The sequence below is a fragment of the Camelus ferus genome, chromosome 1 (assembly GCF_009834535.1).
Source record: "Camelus ferus isolate YT-003-E chromosome 1, BCGSAC_Cfer_1.0, whole genome shotgun sequence".
Taxonomy (NCBI): Eukaryota; Metazoa; Chordata; class Mammalia; order Artiodactyla; family Camelidae; genus Camelus; species Camelus ferus.
The window spans coordinates 66,204,031-66,215,256 of record NC_045696.1 but is presented as its reverse complement, the minus strand read 5'-3'; positions in this window follow the sequence as shown (position 1 = coordinate 66,215,256).

Below are 11,226 nucleotides of genomic sequence, written 5' to 3'. Positions count from 1 at the left end.
AGTCTATTTGTCTCCTTGGAATTTTCTATAGTTCATGATTTAAATTTCAGGATTCTTTTTATTTTTTTATTTTTTTATTTTTTTTGCTTTTATTCCAAACTAAAAACTGAGTTTTGATTTGTATTTCCAAAGGGGTTTCCTTTATGTACAAGTTACTTATTTGCTCATTTCTCCATGGAGAGAAAGAGCATTTCTTTTTAATCCTTTTCCATAAAACAAAATATAGACACCCCTATTTTTAGAGGAATAGTACCAATTTTATTTCTTTCAAAAATGCATTATTATAGAATAATTTAGATAAAACATCACAAAGTTCACATACAGTCTTATCATCTTAACACTTTAATTCTTTTCATTTTTATATTAGGGTGAAGGCCTATAAATACGAGTTTTGAATTCTGTGTCTTCAAATCTAAGTATCATAAGAATTTTTATACTGTGTGTAATTATAATATCTAATGGCTATGTAATACTCTGTCACATGACATTTCAAAATTGTCTAAATCATTTTCCTACTTTTTAACCAAACCAGGTTGTCATTTTTAAAATTGTGGTTAAATACACATCACACAAAATTTATCATCTTAACCAATCCTAAGTGTACAGTTTGGAAGGGTTAAGTATATTCACGTTCTTATGCAGCCAATCTCCAGAACTCTTTTCTCTCTTGCAAAACTGAAATCCCATATCCATTAAACAACAACTATTCTTTCTCCCTCACCTGCAGCCCCTGGCAACCACCGTTCTCCTTTCTGTCGCTATGAATTTGACTACTCTAGGTACTGCATGTAAGTGAAGTCACAGTATTTGGCTTTTTGTGATGAGCTTATTCCACTTAGCATAATGTCTTAAAGGTTCATTCACATTGTAGCAGGTATCAGAATGCTCTCAGTATGTAAGGCTGAAAAATATTCCGTTGTACCTGTATACAACTTTTGTTTTCCTTTCGTCAGTCAGTGAACCCTTGGGTTGCTTCCACCTTTTGGCTATTGTGGATACTGCTGCTGTGAACATGGGTGTACAAATGTCTGTTAAGACCGTGCATTCAATTCGTTTGAGTATATACCCAAAATGGAATTGTGAGATCATATGGCAACTCTATTTCTAATTTTTTAAAGGAATTGTACCTTTTTCCATAGATGCTGCACCATTTTACGTTCCACCAACAATGCACAAGAGTTGCAAATTCTCCACATACTCACCAACACCTGTTATTTTCTGGGTTTTGTGGGAAGGGCTTTGTTTTGTTTGTTTCTATAGTAGCCATCCTAACGGGTATGAGGTGGTATCTCGTAGTGGCTTTGATTGGCACATCTCTGACGGTTAGTCCTACATAGATCTCTCAGTGTGCGTATTTGGCCCCTTGTATATCTACTTTAGAAAAATGTCTATTCAAGTTCTTTGCCTATTTCTTAGTTGGGTGATTTGCTTTTGTCTTTGAGTCAGAGAAGTTCTTTATATATTTTGGATATTAACATCAGGTTATCATTCAATTTTGCAATGAATGTCTATGTGGATATATTTTTCTCTTTGCTTGAATTATTCCTTTAGGTAAATTTTCAGGATTGAAAATTTGGCTTGAGGAATATAACGTATTAAAAAATCTTGACTTTCATTGCCAAACTGCTTCTTCAAAGAGTCTTACTTAACCTCAGCATCATGGCAATGAAACAGGATACTAATAATGCCAAAATTTCACTAGCAAAATTAGTTTTAGCTTTTTTTCAATAATGACTATAAAAATGTTCATCATTGTCTGTATTTGCATTTCTTTGATTACTGGTACAGTTGAGTACAATTCCATAATTTACATTCCTTTATTTATTAATAGTTTGATCACATGTTTGCCTATTTGATCACATATTTGCCTAATTTGGATGTTTATCTCATGATTTTTCAAATATTCTGCAGTATTATCTCTACATATATTTTTATTTTAGCCATGTTTTAGTTTTCACTATAAAAAAAGTTGTGTGTGTATGCATAATAGTTGATTAAATCTTTCTGAGTTTTAAAATGTGATACTAGATTCTACTTCCTGCTGTATTTTCAATTGTATGTTTTCTATGATTCTTTCTTTAAAGCAAGGTCAACTTGTACAAATTTTTTCAAGGTACCTCACAATCGACACGCTGGAGCTGTGGAATTTACACAACCTGCTGCCCTCCTGAGTGGTGACCAAAATGTCAGCCTATGCTATTACGTGGCCAGCTAAACATATTTGTGGAAGAAAATGCATCTTTTGGAAACATAGCACCAATAAATAAAGTGGCCTTCAGGGGCAATGAAAGTGTCTTGGTGTCAGCAGCAGCAATCAAAGCCATATCGGAAGCACCGTGGCCAAGAAAAAAAGGTGAGGTGTCCCAGCTTAGGGGGGAAATGCTGAGAAATGTTGTCCCATGAATTTTACAGGGACAATAAAATTAAAGTCTCTGACCACAGAGGGTCTTTACAAGGATCCAGGATGAGTGATGATATTAAATCTTGAGACCTTGGCCAAATTCCAACTTGGGTAATTGCACTCGGTCAATTTAAAATTCCCTTCATAGTTTCTAATGCACTGCCCTCCAGGGCTTCCTGATGCCAGCTTCCTGTATGCCGTTGCTCTGCATTGATAAGTAACTGGTACCTTCTACCCTGGAGAAGACCTTGAAGCCACCGGGGGAAGTCATTATACATGCAATTTGATCTATTACTTTTAGGAATTCCACTTTCAAACACGTAGACAGTTATATGGAAAAGTCTAGGGGTCAGTAAGTGTGGCATATTTGACTCGGGTATAATCCCATGACCCTACCGACCCCATATCAGTAGATGGGGACAGTAAAAAAGATCTTTAGACTTTTGATCTGACAGTCTGAATTCTAGTCTAACTGCTCTCTTATTACATGTGTGACCTTAGGCAACCCATTCCCTTACTTATCCTCTTTCAAAGGTTTCCTACGGTTGCAGACAACAGTGCCTTAACGTGGCCAGACCAGCTTCCTATCTTATCTCTACCTACTCCCAGGGGTAGAGATTATAGACAAGAAAACTGGGACATTTCTTTTCACCTTGCTGTGCACGTACATGCCACTATGCATCTGTCCTTGCTGCTTCTCTTGCCTAAGTGCCTCCTCCCTCCCTCTCTTCTTGACAAATCCTATCCATCTCTCAAGATGAATCTCAAATACCATCTCCATAAAACCTTGCCTGATTTCCCAGCTGGAAGTCATCTTGCATTCCATAGTATGACCATGAGTGTGCAGAGTTGCCATAGCTTTCTGAAGAAATACTGGATTTTACATTTATTTACTAGTTGTTTAAAATCTCTGAACTGTTTTGATCTTTATTTTCATGTAGTAACCTTTCTAAATAGCAAAGCAGATCTCAAGTAAGAAAACAACATTATAGTTCATTTGAGGTTAATAAGCAGACTCAACCACAGTTGGAAAAAACTCTCAATTGTTCTTCTTTCCTGTGGACTTTATGTGATATTCAATCACTAGAAATGTGTAAACTTTACCAAATGTATTTTAAATTCAATTAGTTCTTAAGGGAAAAAGTGTGGAGTCGTTCTGTCAGATAAATGCAATTTAAATACATATTTTTCTTTTCTTTTTCTTTTTTCTTTTTTTAATTTTATTTTTTATTGAAGTGTAGTTGATTTACAATGTTAGTTTCAGGTGTACAGCAAAGCAACTCAGTTATCCATATACATATGCATATTTTTCCAGATTCTTTTCCCTTGTAGCTTATTATAAGAAATTAAATGTAGTTCCCTGTGCTATACAGTAGGTCCTTGTTGTTTATGTACTTGATATATAATAATGTGTAAATACATAGTTTTTAAATGCAGTTTCTTTCAGAGTCAGGTTCAGTGGCCGTTTATGAACTTATTTGCATTTATATTTAAACTGACATATATTCTTAGAAACGCAACCCTGGAAGATAACTGAAGAATCGGCAAGTCCAGCTGTCTATGTCAAATTTCACTTTCTAGAATCCCTTCTGGAGCGAGGTGATCCATCTCTCTCACTGTCACAACCCACACATTGGCATGAAAACCGGGCACCTCTAACTAGTAAATACAAAACCATTCAAAAAATAATAAAAACAAAATAAAAAAGCCACAGGTGATTTACACGCTTAGTTGTAAGGGCGAATGATGACTGTTCTAGTACAATATTGCCAAGTCCATGATCATCTTAAAGGAAAGGAACTAGAAGCTCAGGAAGCAGAAGTGGCTGTGTGCAGATCACACAGAGGATGAGAAACCAAACCCAGAGCAAGCTCAGGTCACCTAGCATCAATCAAGTGCACCCTTTGCCTCTTTACTCTCTGACATCTTCGCTCTTCCTTATCTTTATCAGGATTTTCCTGTGTCTAAGCTAGCTCTCTGACCACGTTAAATGTTACAGGTTACAACTGTAGAAACACAACAAACCAGCATGTTAATTATTGATCATTTTCAAAATTAGATGCAGAAGTCTCACTGTCTCTTCTCGTTCTACTGCTCGGGATTCAGAGGCAGCCAGGTTTGCCCAGGCTCAGTGATGCCTCTAGTGGTATTGCTTCACGGAGGTCACCTCTGACCCGAGGAAACTTCCCTTCCCAAAGGGAAGCTGTCGCTTACCAACTAATTCGTTCTCTAGGCAGGTTATGACTCTAGAGCTCCTGAGTTCTCATGAATAGCACGTACGTGAATGAAAACTACAGGCGGACTATTTTACCCCAACAGAAATGAAGATATTGACACCATATTAAGTGAAACTCTGTTGCCGTGGTGATGTGATTTTCTTGGTTGTGTTTACTTTGTGAAAATCGATCATGCAGTAATCACGTGTGATTTCTGCAAATTCAATGTCTTTATGTTACACTTCCATAAAATGATTATTGTTAATAATAACAACAGTCCTAAGAAAACAGCAGTGCCTGAGCCTGACATTTAGAGCAGGGCAGAGAGTGAGGGTAAACCACAAGTTCTAGAGTCAAGCTTCACAACCCAGCTTTATGGCTCCTAGCTCTGTGATGTTCGGCAAGTCCTTACCTCCTGGGGACCTTTTCTCATCTCTTTTAAATAAGAAAAATAAATACCTACCTCATGGAGATGCTGTGATGATAACATAATATTTGTAAGAAGCACCAGGCTTAGAGAGCACCTGGCCCTCAGCAGGCATTAGTAACTCTTTCATTTGTTCAAATATCTTTTATGTCAAGCACCATTTTGGTATATAAAAGCCAATAAGTCACAATTCTTGCTCTCTAATGAGTCATCTCAATAGTATTTTCCCCATTTTTATGCCAGCAACCAGTTAAAGTCCATTCCACCACCCTTTTCTCCCACTACTGTCCACATGTTCTCCAGCTAGAGTCAGGGGAGTCTGACTGTCCCCCTTTCCCATCTCTCTGGGCCACGTGCAAACCCCTTCCTCTGGGCTCACACACAATACCGTGCTCTCTTTCCAAAGGCATTTACCACATCACTTGCAGTTATTTTATTTCTGTATTGAAAAATTGTTGAATGAATGAATGAATGCATATTTTTCCTGTGTCCTGTGGAGTCTTTCTTCTGCCTTCTTTGTCATCATACACCTTAATTTCACCTCTCCTTCCAGTCCCTGCTCTGACACCCCTTCTGTTTCTTTCCTTGATCCTCTCCACAGAGACAATTTTCTCTCCTCAATACTCCGAGAGTATGCCGTATGAACATTTTTGTGGACCTCAGTGTAGCATGGGAAACCGTGGCTTTCAGAATCTGTAAAACCTGGAGTTAGCTGTTGTGTTCAACCTTGACTCTCTGTGTGTTCTTAGGTGAGTAAGCGTCTGTGACTCCAATATTTCATCACTAAGAGTAGGGAAAACCATATCTTCCTCTTAAGGCTATGGCAAAGTTTAGAAATAATGCATGTTCGAAGGGTATACCACATAGGACTTGTTCATTGAAGAGGAAATACTAGTTCAGCCTTGTATTGTATCATCTATGTAAGCATTGTGTCTTTTTCTATAGAAAAAGAGCCACATCAACCCTATTTCAGCATTGCTCACAGTGCTCATAGAGAGCAAATGTTCAACACATGTTTGAATAAACGAATGAATAAAAGATAAAACAAATTTCCCAACGCTGGTGGCAGAGAAAGAATCCCATCCACAGTCTCTGAGTCCCAGATGACTAGTTGGAAATCCCTCTCTGGAGATGAATAATATAACAAGTGCCTGCCTGCTAGGGGATCATGCAGGCTTCCTGTTGCTGCACAGGAAAAAAAAAAAAAAAAAAAAAGGCTGAAAGGCACTGTTCTCTCAGATTGCTGTAGGAACAAGCAAATTTTATCATGATTTTAACTGGCCCTGATTGATTGTTAGTCACCAGATGGTGACCAGTTTAGACTGAGTCTCCCCTAAAGCATACTGGGAGGGGTCTGGCTTATGGGATAATACAGGTGATGGTATCTGTGTGAACAGCCTGCCTCCTATTTGATTAGATTTTGGAGGCTGGAAGCTGGTAAATGTGTTGTTAACTACTTACAAGGCTAAGTTAGAGCCATAAAGGTAGGTTCCCCCTTTTTGCATGCGAAGTTCTTGTCTTTAAATTTCCTGCTGTAGTGAAGTGTCAACATTGCATAATCACCAGCCTCCAAGACTTTATTAAAATCCTGACCTTTGCTTCAAAGCTTCTGTTTGGAAGGAGAAAAGCAAGGAGAGAAAATTAGGTCTTTTCTAACCGTCTCCGGGAGCTTTAGGCCATAGGCCAGGAAGACTCAGGCTGTCTTTTGGAAAACATGTCTTTGCCCGTCACCCTGCCACTCATCTAGATCTGCTCCCGTGGAGGTGCTGGAGGAGCATTACGGTGCAGACAAGCATTCCAAGGGGGAGAAGCCAGTCCTGAAGGAGAAACAACGGGGAGTGCGGGGCACTGATTCTCTCACTGTGGCTATCCTCTGGGGGAACTAGTGACCTCTAAGAACTGCAGAGCTCTTAACACATTAACAACTCGATCCAAACCCCTGCACCAAGGGACTGGACCAAACTCTAGCCCGGCTTACTATCTGTGTAAGGTTGTCTCCCTGTGATGACCCCCACCTCTCATTAAAATGCCTGCCTGAGCAAGCTCAAGGCTGCCAGGGAAATTTACTGTTTCTTCTGGCCAACATCTGATGATCTGACTTCCCTTTCTTAAAGCACTTAGGGAAAAGGGCTTACACTTGTAAATATGTATCTATTACAAGTCAGAAGTGTCTTTCTTGAGGACCTGAGAGCCACTTCTTTGAAATGTTATCCTCTGGAAGGCTAGGGCCTCTGACTCCCAGTCTCTGTGGGAAGACAGAATCCTAACTTCAGTAACCGCCGACCAGCAGTTACAGTTGGCCCGATCTGATTTACATTGACTGACCCCTTGTAGTTTTTCACTTCTCTGACTCTGCTGAACCCCTACCTTCTCCCCTCCTTCATTCTCCCTTTAAAATGCCCAAATCTCCTCTATACAGATTGGAATGAGGCTCAGGTCTTTCCTGGACTGTCAGGAGTTACTGAATAAAATCTGTTTTCACTGCTTTAACTAATGTCTGTCTTTGACACCTCCATGTGGGAGAAGCCCCCATTGCTGGAGTTCACCTCCACTCCTGTGCAAAGAGAGTTCCGGACAGGATGCAGAGTTCCCTTTTCACTTTTCATCTCTCAGGGCGGCACTTAACATAGCCTGCTAGGTTGAGGATATGAATGAAGAAAGCCTCCCACTGCATAGCCAAATGTCCTCTTCGAAAGCACTCAGGGTTTCAGTTGTTAGATGTATGTGTCTGGGCACATGAGCATCCACCTCTGACAAGACAGGGCTGAGTTCTTAGGAATCTTCACCTTAACATGACTTGGCTCGATCTGCTTGTTTTCCTGGTGAACCAAACTGAAGGGGACAGAGGCAGAAAGGAGGAAGAGGGAGAGATGACTTGGAAACATGGGGCACTGTCGGGGAGTGAGGAAATGCCTGATTGAGTCCTACAGGGGGCTGTGGACAGCTGAGAGCACCTCGTGGCTTGGGTGGGGATGGAAGCAAAAAGGGCAGAGAAGTATAAAAGGTGGGAACATACAAGGGAATGGAGGGTGACGTAATTATTTTTTCCCTTTCTCACATTTTTCCTTTTGGCTCAGTCCTGCTCTTCGCCTTCCTTCCAAAAATTTAAAGTAAAATGTCTCTGTACTGAACTTTCTTTACCTTGGTCCCAGCCAAGAAAAGCTATTTATTGTTATATTTCTTCTCTTCCAATTATTCTGGCCTGGCAAAAAGGGTAAAGCAATGGTGGGGGCAAGAAATTAGTTACTTAATATCTTTGGGTCTCAGTTTAACAATGAGAGATCCCTACTTCAACCAGATCCCTACTTCAACAAATGTTTATTAAATGAGTACAATTGCAAATACTGCCTATTTGCTAGGGAGACAACATATTACCCCCCTGGAGCTTACATTCTAGTGGAAGAAACAGTCAATAAACAAATCCATTGAAATGTGACATAATAGGGAATGAAAGGAGTGGGATTTGATATAGTTGTCAGGATAGGCTTCGATGAGAAGGCGACAGTTGAGCAGGGATGTAAATGAAGTTAGGGAGCAAGCCATGAGGAAGAGCATCCAGACACAGGGAACAGCAGGTGCAAAGGCCCCTGCCTGGGACCATGTTAGTGCTCTGGGGAAACTGCAAGGAGCACACGGTGAGAGATTTGAGGAAGTAATCCAGTGTCAAGTCAGTGTCAAGTCAGTGTCAATTCAAGACCTTGCCTAGAAATATTTTTAATCATGATGACTAATCACTAATTATCTGAGAGTGGAATATGTCATAAGATTACTAGTGGAAATAATAATTAATACTTACATAGGACTGCATATGTGCCAGTCTCTTTTCCAAGTGTTTTTCTTATATTCACTCATTTAATTTTACAACCCTATGGTGTAGATACTATCTTCAGTGTTATTTTATAGATGATGAAATTGAGAACTGAACTACAAAGAAGTTAAGTAGCATGAATGTTATATTAATATGTTATAGAAGGTGAACTTGAACCCAAGTAGTCTAGCTCAGAGGTGCTTGACCTCAACCACTAGCCTGCATTTATTCTGATTTCCGTTTATAAGAATCACTCTGAAGTGTGGGGAAAGACTTTGGGGGGACACGAATTTAAGCACAGGGGACCAGTGACGGGGGAGAGGATAGTGACTTGGACTTTGCTGGTTGTGGTGAGGAAAGAAATAGTGGTCAGATTTGAGTTGTGTTTTGAATGTTAAGGAAACAGATATGCTGATGGATTGCTTATGAGCTCTGAGAGAAAGAGAAGCATCAACCATGAAAGCCAACTCTCTGGCCCTAGCAACTGGGTAAAAGGTAATACTTCTTACAAAGCTGAGAAAACTGAGGGAGGAGGTGGTTTGGTGAGGGGTAAACATAAAGTGTTTGTTTTGAAAGTGTGAAGTTTGAAATGTGTATGAAACATCTAAGAAGAACTAGGAAGGAAGCAATAAGGTAAACAGAGTCAGGGGTTCCTACTATAGATTTCAATTTGCAAGTTTTTATCATACAGATGTCTGAGATGAGATCCCCTAGGGAGGGAATGTAAGTACACCAAGGATTGAGCTCTGGGACATTCTAATTTGCAAAGATCAGAAGAGGTAAAGGATCTAATGAAAAAGTCTAGAAAGGAGCAGCAGATGAAATCGATGGAAAACAAGGAGTCAAGTAAAAAGGAGTTTGAAGGAGGAACTGAACAACTATGTCTGATGCTGCTAAGTAGGTTCAAGTAAGATGAAGACCAAGAACTGGCCGCTGCCTTGGGCAGAGTGAAGGTCACTAGATAACCTTGACTATGGAGGTTAGGGACAAAAGTCTGCTTGGACTGGGTTCAAGGGAAAAGCAAAACTCTGAGGCCCCCTTTACAACTATTGCAAAATGATTCAAGATAACCTGAAAAAAAAGGTAGAAGGTAGTAGCAGAGGGGAGAAGAGAGTAATAATGCTTTTCCAAATATCTAATCAATTTTTGAGCATCTCTTGTGCACACAGAACTGGTAGGCACTGATACCAATGAGTTTGCAGCCTCATTCACTCATTCATTTGGGCCAAAATTGTTCATTGAAGGCCTAGTTTGTTAGTTTCAAAATATTTTTTCTCTGTTGTTACAATAACATTTACCATTAAGCAAATTTAAAAAGGAAAAATACTCTGATAATTCTGACACATTAACATTTTCTACATTCCTTTCAACTACTGTCTATATGTTTCATACCTTTTACACAATCTTACGTTGTCAGCCTTTTCCTTTGTAGACATTTTTCATAATATGTTCGTCATGACAGCAAATGCTTTGTTGTGTGAATATACAGCATCAGTTATCTAATCATTTTCATTCCCAGTCATTTATGTTATCTTCAAATTACGATATATAATACTGTGATTACTTGTCTATATGCCTGTCATTGTGCTTAAACTATGAGTAGCTCCTGAAAGTCCAAGATTACATTTGGTTCAATTCTGAATCACCAGCATGTGTCTGGCACAGAGTCAGGGACTTCTAGGAAGCACACGGACAATCTAGTGAAGTGGTTAAGAGCAAGAAGACTGCTCCAGTTCTCATTTTGCATTCTCATCTTGTAAGCTTGTGACCTTGGGCAAGACACAGCTTCCCTATGTCTTATCTATAAATTGGAGATAATAATAGTACCTTCTAGATTATTGTGAGAATTAAATTACCTAATACATGCAAAATGCCTGCTACATTGTGAGCACGTTACATAAGTGCTTGGTAAATGTATTATGTAAGGAAAACAAAAATCGATGCCCTGAAATATATTTAATGAGTGAATAAGAAATCAAAGAACAGTTTTATTTCTGCTTCATGCAGTAAACTTTTAAAATTTGGGGTTGTTTCTTTTTTGTTTTAGTAACCGTGGTGTGTGTATGTACTGTGTGCCAACTATCTTGAGACAATAAATTTCTCAGGATTAATTTCCATAAGTGATATCAGTAAACGCAACAACATGAACATTGCTACAGCTTCAATTATACTGTTGTTTTAGCTTGGGGAGTTAAACCCTGTGACGGTAGGGACAGTGTCTGAGTTTTGCACTGATGTCCATCTTTAGTCCTTAGTACTTAAGAGAGTGGTGCCTCCTAGCTCCACATGCTAATTCACCAGGACTTTCTTTTATGTCTTTTTTTTTTTTCCTTCTCTTTAATTGCTTTCTTTGGATCTCAATTTCTTGAATAAA